The sequence below is a fragment of the Rattus norvegicus genome, chromosome 8, assembly GCF_036323735.1.
Source record: "Rattus norvegicus strain BN/NHsdMcwi chromosome 8, GRCr8, whole genome shotgun sequence".
In the NCBI taxonomy this organism is placed as follows: Eukaryota; Metazoa; Chordata; class Mammalia; order Rodentia; family Muridae; genus Rattus; species Rattus norvegicus.
This window is the reverse complement of record NC_086026.1, coordinates 93,004,476-93,013,924: the sequence shown is the minus strand read 5'-3', so window position 1 is coordinate 93,013,924 and position 9,449 is coordinate 93,004,476.

Below are 9,449 nucleotides of genomic sequence, written 5' to 3'. Positions count from 1 at the left end.
GTTCTTTATCTAAGAATGCCAAACCTGAGAGGTAAGCTGAAGTATTTTTAGTTTATTTTAAATTTTATGCTAACAGGTATTGCTATTATTGTAGCATAAGCAGTTTTCATACTAAAAATTACTTGCCTATCTATGATTGCAATTCAAATAGACACTGTAGACACTGCTGTTTTAAGAATGTCAACTGTAATATCTATGTGAGTGTGTATATGTACATGTTTCTAACTAGTAAAAGCCGTGTCTTAAGAAACCCAACTTCTTAAAGAAACTTCTATGGTGATCAGTAAATAAACTACTATTCTAAGTGATTAAACATAACCATTAGTGATTTAAGATTAATAAGCCAATTAAGTGCTAAGGCAATTACTCAAAATGAGGGTGTCCAGTTAAAGTAGCTGAATGGAAAGCCACCATGATGAACCACAGCAGGCTGCCTGACGAACTCCTCTGGGGCCACCGACAGTTCAAAAGAAGAAACAAGCAATTAGGAATTGCTTCAGGACATGTCTTACAGAAGTGGGATGACCAAAAAACATCATAGGACTAAAAAGAAGAAGGTAGGAAACAAAAGAGAAAATATTCCTTGTTTGTTGTTATGTTTTGAAACATGGTCTCACTAGGAAGTCCTACCATTCCCGGAGTTCACACAGTAGACCAGGCTGGCCTCAAATTCACAGAGATCCTTCTGACCCTGCCTCCCAAATTCTGGGACTAAGTATGTGCCACTGTGTGTGGCCTATTTCTTTATTTTGCTCTAATAAAAGTAATGCCTTTGGGGCTGGAGGTTTGGCTCAGTGGTAGAGCGCTTGCCTAGCAAGCACAAGGCCCTGGGTTCGGTCCCCAGCTCTGGAAAAGGAAAAAAAAAAAAAGTAATGCCTTTGATGCAGTTAAATTCAGAGCAAGGATTCATTGTCTGCTTGCCCTTGGTTCTGGAAGCACTCCAAGTAGAATGATGTGAGATTTATTTTTTTCTGGGCATGGTTGAGAGTCCATGACTTGGTTTACATTTCAAAGACAAAGATCAGGTCACTAACAACTACAAAGAGCATTGCTCAGGGAGCAGCCAACACAGGGGATTGGTGAGTGTTCCTATCTTAAGGCATTTCCTCTCTCTGATACAAGGAATCACAGCATGAATTTACCAAGTCCCCTCTCTCTCTTCCTTATTTATTGGTATTTATACCACCAGCACTGTTTTTCTTACATAGATTTAAAATTATATTTTAGAATTGTTTTCCCATTTTGATTAGCATCACTTGGTTGTGGATTTTACAACCAAAATAGTGGATTTCAGTATGATATTTCACACATACATATAATATATTTAAGATTTTTTTATTTGTTTCCTATTTACTTTAACCTTATTCGTGTGTTGATTCATTTATTTATTTTCACATTTTGAGTTGCATCTTTCATGCAGGCTAAACTGGCTTGCTTCTGACACTCTTGCTTTTGCATTTGCCTTGCATGTCCTAAGCTTACAGAAATGTACCACCATACCCAGTCAGGCACCTCCTCCTGCAATCAGAAGTAGGAAAAATGAGAAAGTTGGAGGCTTCTTTTGGTATTTCACAAGCTTATCTTCTGGCTACTGCTTTGCCAGTCCAAGTGGTGGACTGTCGCCATCTGAAATTTGTCATGCTATCCCAAGTTGGGATATGTCATCAACCAGCTCCACACAGAACTCTGGGCCTGGGAGTGAGAGAAGGGAATCTTGGTCAGGACAAGATATGATGCTCCTGGCGAATAAGCTGCTCCAGGAGAAAAGCAAAAAGCTGGGCACAAAAATCCCAGTCCTTGGAAGGTTGAGGCAGGAGGATGACAACTTCTATGTCAGATGGGGCTACACAGAAAGAAATAATGTAGGATATGAATTTAAGAGGATGGCCATTATAAGGGCCACAGAATGGGCTAAAAGACCATGGAGGGTACGGGTAAAACAAAGACTGGGGATACGGATCTCCGGAAAAGCATTTGTCTACCCTGTGCCTCCACATCTCCAAAAAGGAGAAGGAGCAGGCTGCAAGTCCAGGCATTTGAAACCACAAGAGAACAGTAAGAAGGCAGAGGATTAACTTGGCAAACATAACACGCAGTCGGAATCCCTGAGAGAGAAATAAATTATTAAACTGAAAACAGCAGGAAGGAAATCTCTACAGGCCAGAGACTGAGCTAGCAAGTGCTGGTCCAGAGGCTCAAAACTCTGCTTTTATTAGGATGGCCAACCATGCTCCCTTACTTCTTTTCCATCTGTATTCAGGATACTTTCTCGTTCCTCATGTTTAGCCTTGGTCTAGGTGATCTTCAACATTCCAAATGCAACAGCTGGTTTTAATCGTTGTGCAAGGTCCTCATTTATTCTTCAGTGCTTTTAATTTTAAACCGAGAGTGATATTAATATCACTCCTGTCTTTTTCATGTGCATTTGTTTGCTGTTTTGGCTATCTGTTTTACTATTGTTGTTGTTATTAGTTAGATCTTTATTAGATGAAGATATCATCTTGGTATGTAGTGCAGGCCTGCTTTGTTAGCATCCTTGGTACCAGGATTATGGGTGCAGACTTCCATGCCTGGCTTATCCTTCATTGTTTGAAAATCTATTTTCATCCTTTTATTCTAAGTTGTTTGCCATTTGGTTTTGTCTTTTAACTACTTTGACTGTCTGTGACTATTAATGGAGAGAGAAAAAAAAATCAGTCCATTGTCTTTGTGTTTTTTGACAGACTGCCTTGGACTTCTGTGGTAGGCGACAAGTCCTCTCTAAGAACAAGAGTGTTAGGAAGAAGGGATGTGAACATCACTCCCAAAACTCCAGGGAAAGTCGGACCAACATGACAGTGAAAATTATAAAGCAAAATGTACCGGAAATGGAAGAACTTCCAGGCCCGCTGGTGGACACCTGTAATCCCAATGTCTGAGCTGCAAAGGGAGCAAGAGCTCAAGGATCTCAAATTTGAAGGCAGACTAGATCAAAAAGAGGCTGAAATAGAGTTCTTCCAGTATCGACTCCATTCTGCAGACAGATCAGTACTAACTTCATTCAACAGATACATGGAGACTCTGAAGTCCCTTTCAGTAAACAGCATTCGTGATATATACGCAAAATCAATCAGGCATTTGGCCAAAAAGAAAAGCTCAACACACTGAAGCTGGAAGGAAGAATGTGTAGTTGTTTCCAGTTTGTCTACTTTAATCATACATAGAAAAAGAAAAGGTATAATGTATGCTTTAACATTTGCAAATTTATCATATAAATCAGAAAGACTGAAAAAGGTAACATCGCATTCCGGAGAACACCCTGGAGTAGAACAAAATGAACTGCACTCAAAGCGAACGCACAGCTTTCTTTAAATAAACTAGGAAGAATTAATCGCAATAAAAGATGAAAATAAGTACATTAAAAATAAAAAGCCAAAACAAAGCAGAAAGGAAAAATTAATTTAGAGACCATTTTTCTTTTTTGAGACCAATAAAGCAGATAAACTCCCTATGAACCCAATTAAAGAGAGAATGCACACACGCGAGGCACTTTTTAAAAAATAAACAGGCTTAGAACTGAAGAAATAGACTCGGAGATCCAGGAGAGTTCCAAAGACTTACAAGGTATGAGGCTTCCAGTTCATTGGCTGCAAATTGGAACACACAGAGGAAGTGAACAATTTCCTAACAAAATATAAATTACTTAAATTGCCAATCACTGAAGACATCTGCATGATGATTAAGAATGATTCTTGGAAAAAGGAACAAAGACCAGATGGGTTTAATCTTTAAAAAACAGATGATTCCAGTGTGATTTAAATATTTCCAGGCCATGGGGGAAAAATATCTCCTCAAGTCATTGTGCAAAGACAGATTAATTTTGATTCCAGAGTGTGATGTGGACATAAAAGAATATGTAAGATCCATCTCGCTTAAGAATACAGACGTAAAAAATTTTAACTAAGATGCTAAAAATAACATGTTGTTGTATCTTTGACTCATATCAGACACATGGCCCTAGTCTAACTGAAGATTTCTTTTAGAAGCACCAGGTAAAAGTAAATGGGCAAGGCTTGGTGTAGGGAGAGAAGCTGACTGTGGATAATAAAGGTACAACTGTGGATAATAAAGGTAGCGATAAGCACCATGTCTCATCAAAGTGTGGAACTGCTCATAGACCATTGAGTCCTCCCCAAGAGCTTAGCTACCAGCCATAGCACCCTCTGTCTGATACTTGGGCAGCTGGGGAAATAATTCCACTGATACAGAAACCTGAGAAGGATACCTCAGCATCCATCATGCTCCAGTGACTAGAGTTTCCGAGGGATACAGCATGAATTAGAATTTATTCTTGATTGCAAGTGTGCTTTGCCATCAGAAGAAGCCTATCATTATAATTCTATGCATCAACAAACTTGGAAAAATATATTAAGACTTTATAATTAGGGCTGAGGAAATCGCTCAGGGGTAGAGTGTCTGCCTAGCATGTATGAAACTCTGGGTTCAATTCCTTGATCGACATACAAAAATTATCATTGCTATTAGATGCTGAAATCGGGCACGTGCTCCATTTGTCAATCTTTCAACTCTTTCCTTCCTGCCTGTTATTGTTTCCTCGTATTGATCTTAGTAGAGAGGATGAATAGGAATATGTATATATATACATATACATATATATATACATACATACACATACACATACACATGCACATACACACACACACACACACACACACATATATATATATATATATATATATACATATATATATATATATATATATATATATATATATATATGATGTGATCCCGGCTCTGAGAAATATACTTACATTTGCCCCCAAATGGTTAAGGAAGCATGCACACTTAGAGGTTTCTTTTGTGTAGGCAAGTGCTACACAGTTCTCATTTAATTAAACGGTCTCTCCCTACACCAGTCTCTTGCTCTCCTCTTAACACACTGCCAATATCCCCTGGAAACATTTAAGTCTGGAAGGACCAATGTAATTGAGAATACGGGAAATTTTAAAAATGAACTATGATCACTTGCCCCGAGACAAAGTGTGTGTATTGCTAGAAGGTTGGTAAAAGGATACGCAGAGCAACACTGGGTGGGAGGGGCATTGAATGAGGGCTGTTCGTACTCCAGTTAATGTACCTTAGCAATGGCAAGTATCAGCCCACACACAAGCACACATGCACCCGCACACATGAATGCACACATATGCATGTACACACATGCATGCGCACATCCATGCTCCTCCCTTCATAATAACAAAAGTTTAAAGTGAGATGTAATGAGTGCTAAAGCTTCAGTGAAGACTTTCAAAGTACAACAATACGAAACCTTAAATACTAAAACATCTGTGCAATCTAAGTCTCTTGCAGATGCAGAACACGTCTCAGAGATGAGCCTGAACTCTTGTCTTTTCAGATTAAGGGAGAATCTCCCTCTCTGGAAAGACTGAGTTCTAAGTAGCTTACACTAGTGATGGCTAGACCTGCCCTGTCTAGGATTCACCACCAGTTCTCAGAGTACATCCATGCTAGCCAAACACAGTTTGACCGGCACACATTTGGTGATCTGAGGACAGCATCTCGGGACTTGGTTCTCTCCTTATCTTTGAAGCAGAGTCTCTATTGTTATTTCTGACGCTGTGCTTCATAATCTGTGTCCATTCTGTCTACACCTCCTAGCTCATGATTGGAATGCTGAGATCACAGGCCCACGTCACCACATCTAGGGTGTTTCTGTGTGGGTTCCAGGTATCCAATTCAGGTCAGGTCCCCAGGTTAGCATAGACAGTGCTTTTACCACCTTACCCAGGTATAATTTTTTCAATACTTTCGAGTATTGCTAAAAGTTAATCAATTCTTTTACATACATGCATGCATGCATACATATATACATATATGAGTAGTTGGAAAATTTTTAGTAAGTTGCTGGTGGTATTTTCTTGGTATTCACATTATGTGAAATAGTATACAGTAGACAAAGACCATAGTAGGTCTACACACATTTTGTTTGTTTGCATTTGTCACTAGGGAGATAAAAGGAAAGGGCGGGGCATTGAAGAGGATTCTCTAAGGCAATGAAGAAGTTAAGCAGCTGAGGAAGGCATCTGGTTGACACTGAGCTCTGGTCCAGATGAGCTCCTTGGATTCTTTCCCAGCCTCATTTTGCCAAGAGATACCCTGTCACATAATGTTCTATGGATAGCCAGAACATTGCTAAAGAAACGTAAATAATTCTGACATACAGCAGATCTCGAATGCTTTATGAGAGACAGACATTTGTTGGAACACCAGATAATTAATCACGCATTTTCCGTCTATTTTGTGTGATTTCTCAATCGTTTCTTTTCACCTTAACTTCATATGACATGACTCCTTAGGTGGGAAGCTGTATTATTACACTTGACCACAAGAGGATGGTGGGTATACAAATTTTGCTTTCACGACATTTTTCATACCTTTGTTAGCTCGGAGTGACACATCTCTATCAAACCGTCCTAATATCCTAGGTCACATGGTTAGGCTGTAATGCTAAAGAAAACAAAACTAAACTAAAAGTATACATCATTGAATCATTTTTTTGCAAGTAGGGTTGTCTTTTGTTTGTATCTTACTCATTTAAAAACTAACAATTGGGTGTCAGCAAGATGGCTCAGTAACTTTGTCCTCCACTGGATCTGTGGGTTCACGTCTTTATGCAGGAAGGCAGGTACAGGATAGAACGAGGCCTGTCATTGGATGAGAAGGAAGGATGAGCAGGAGAAAAGTTTAAGAAAGAGGAGGAGTGAGGAGAAGGAGCTGGGAGAACATGGCAGCAGATGTTAAGATTCTTCTCTGTGTATAGATACAGGTTATTATGACTGTTTTTAAGGGATAGGTGTGTACAGGATTTTGTGCTGTCTAGATGGGCAAGTTTTATCTTGTCAATTGGATCAGAGGTTATCGTGTGGTGTGTTCTTTCATGTGGCGACTTAAGTTCAAGAGAAGGTGCAGTGGCAGGATGCACCAAGCCCGCCACAGAATTGGGATGTGTATGCCTGGCGTGATAACAACCGGCCAAGGGAATTGTGAGTGGAAGCAAAGTAGTGTGACAAGGTACCATGCTGGAATGGCTGGTGGACCGTCCAGGCTAGAGAGTACCATGGGGGTCATCGTGGAGCCGCTGAGATAAATTAGCGCTAGTTCCTATGGCCTGCTGGAGCTGGAACCAGCGAGAGAACAACTACCTTGGTACATCTGGTCGCACATTTTTTATTTTTTACCGATACATGGATTTGGGCTACAAATTCTCCCTTCTTCTAACTCTAGCAACCTGTGATCAGACTGGGCTTCTATGTGCATTGGACTGCATACATAACTGCTTTAAGCAATGAAATAAATTTCTCCTTCCCTTAACAACATCAAATGAAGAGTTTTCATTCCAACATACTCAGTTTTATCCAGTGTAAGGGTAGAGGGACTCATCTGGCCTAAACTAATTCCTGACACACCGGCAATAAGACAAACTCTGTCCTCTGAGCAAACTCAGAGAAAAGGCCCTATTTACCATCTAAAGCCTACGCAGAAGGTTACAATCAAATGCATTGTGGGAAACAGCATGTGCAAGGAGCAAAAACTTATATAACCTAAGCCCATCAATCAAATTAGAGAATTACCTTCACTAAGCCCCTTAATAACCAAACTCCCCCAACACTAATCAGGCTTGTGGCGGTTTGAGTGAGAGTGGCCTTCACAGGCTCATCTATTTGAATGTTTGGTCACCAGGGAGTGGAACTTTTTGTAAGGATTAGAAGGATTAGTAGGTGTGGCCGTGTTGGAGGAAGTGTGTCACAGGAGATAGGCTCTGAGATTTCAAAAGCCCATGCCAGCCAGACACCTCTCTCTCTCTCTCTCTCTCTCTCTCTCTCTCTCTCTCTCTCTCTCTCTCTCTCTCTCCTCCCCCCTCAATGCACCTATCAGCTACTGCTCAGGGCCATATGTGTCCTAAACTACCGCACCGGCGAGCGAGCCCTCAGCTAAATGCTTTGTTTCATAAGAATGGCTTCGGGCCCGGTGCACCAGAACAGTAAGTAAGACAGGGCTTTTGAGGACTCTCTTAGTCATGCGGCTCGGTGTCTGACAGCACAGTCTGATCTCTAACAGTCGCTTTTGGATAAAGTTTTCTTGCTTCTTTGTAATCTCTGTGCACATTTATTATAGTTTATATTATATTACATATATTATATACATAAATTGTCATGTATTCTACGTAGTTAAATATTTCTATATTAATATATTGTAATTTAATATCATCTATTTTAATTTACATTATATAATTTGTATAATATAATATATAAACATATTTATCATATACCTATATAATTATATACTATATAGTCATATATTTATATATCATATAAAACATTGTATATTATAATTCTTTTTTTTTGCATATCAGCAATAGGACAGAGTTTTATTTAAAAGGCTAGTGGCTCAAATGCTATTGCTTGAAGAGCTCTGGCAGGTATAAAAACGTAGTAACACATGTGGGGGAGCTGAAGGCCAGGCCATAGGACTAATTCATCCTTGGTCAAGAGAAACTACAAGCGCCTGCTGTAGGAGTGACCTAATGGACTCATTTGGACCATAATCCTATTCTCTGAGGATCACAGGAACACCTGGGTCAAAAATGTTCTTTTTACACACAAAATTATGGCTTAATTAAGTCTCCTTCCTAAAATTATACTCAGTTCAGAAAACAATGTCTTGAAAAACTCAAGAACTTGGGCTACTAAAAAAGTAAAAGGGAATTTCGCTGTAGTAGACAATATTGGTAAACACCGTGTGTATTTTCCTGTTGCTAATGAAGACATGATACATTCATGATGCTGTGTGTTAAATTCTACACAGATGCTCACCAGGAAAAAAAACACTTCAACTTCTATCTTTCTCCGTCAGGTGGGTCTCAGCACAAACCAACAGTTCCTCTAACAGCAGATAGCCTAGATTACAGACAGCTATTGAATGTGACCATTGAGCAAAACCATTGCAGAGCACATTCAGTGAGTTACCTCAGTCCCCGACCTGGTCCAGTTTGAAATGTGTGTAGATCGTTTATGGACAACCAATAATGTATTATTTTCTCAAGCTGCAGTTTGCATAGCTCAAGCAAACCAGACGCAATGTAAGGAGCTCTCTTGAAATCTCGACCAAGACACTAAATCATATAAGGAGCCTTAAACGATCAGTGAGCCATCTCCATGGTGGTGCCCGCCTTTACTCTCAGTCCTCAGGAGGCAGAGGCAGGCAGGTCTCTGTGAGTTCAACACTAACCTGGCCTACAAGCAAACTCCAGGCCAGGCAGAGCTATACTGTGAGACCCTGTCTCCTGGACCAAAAAAGGAACCTAGTTTATCTTTACTAAAATGGTAGAATAAAGATAGCACATCTAAAGCCAGGTGTGGTGGGAACACTCC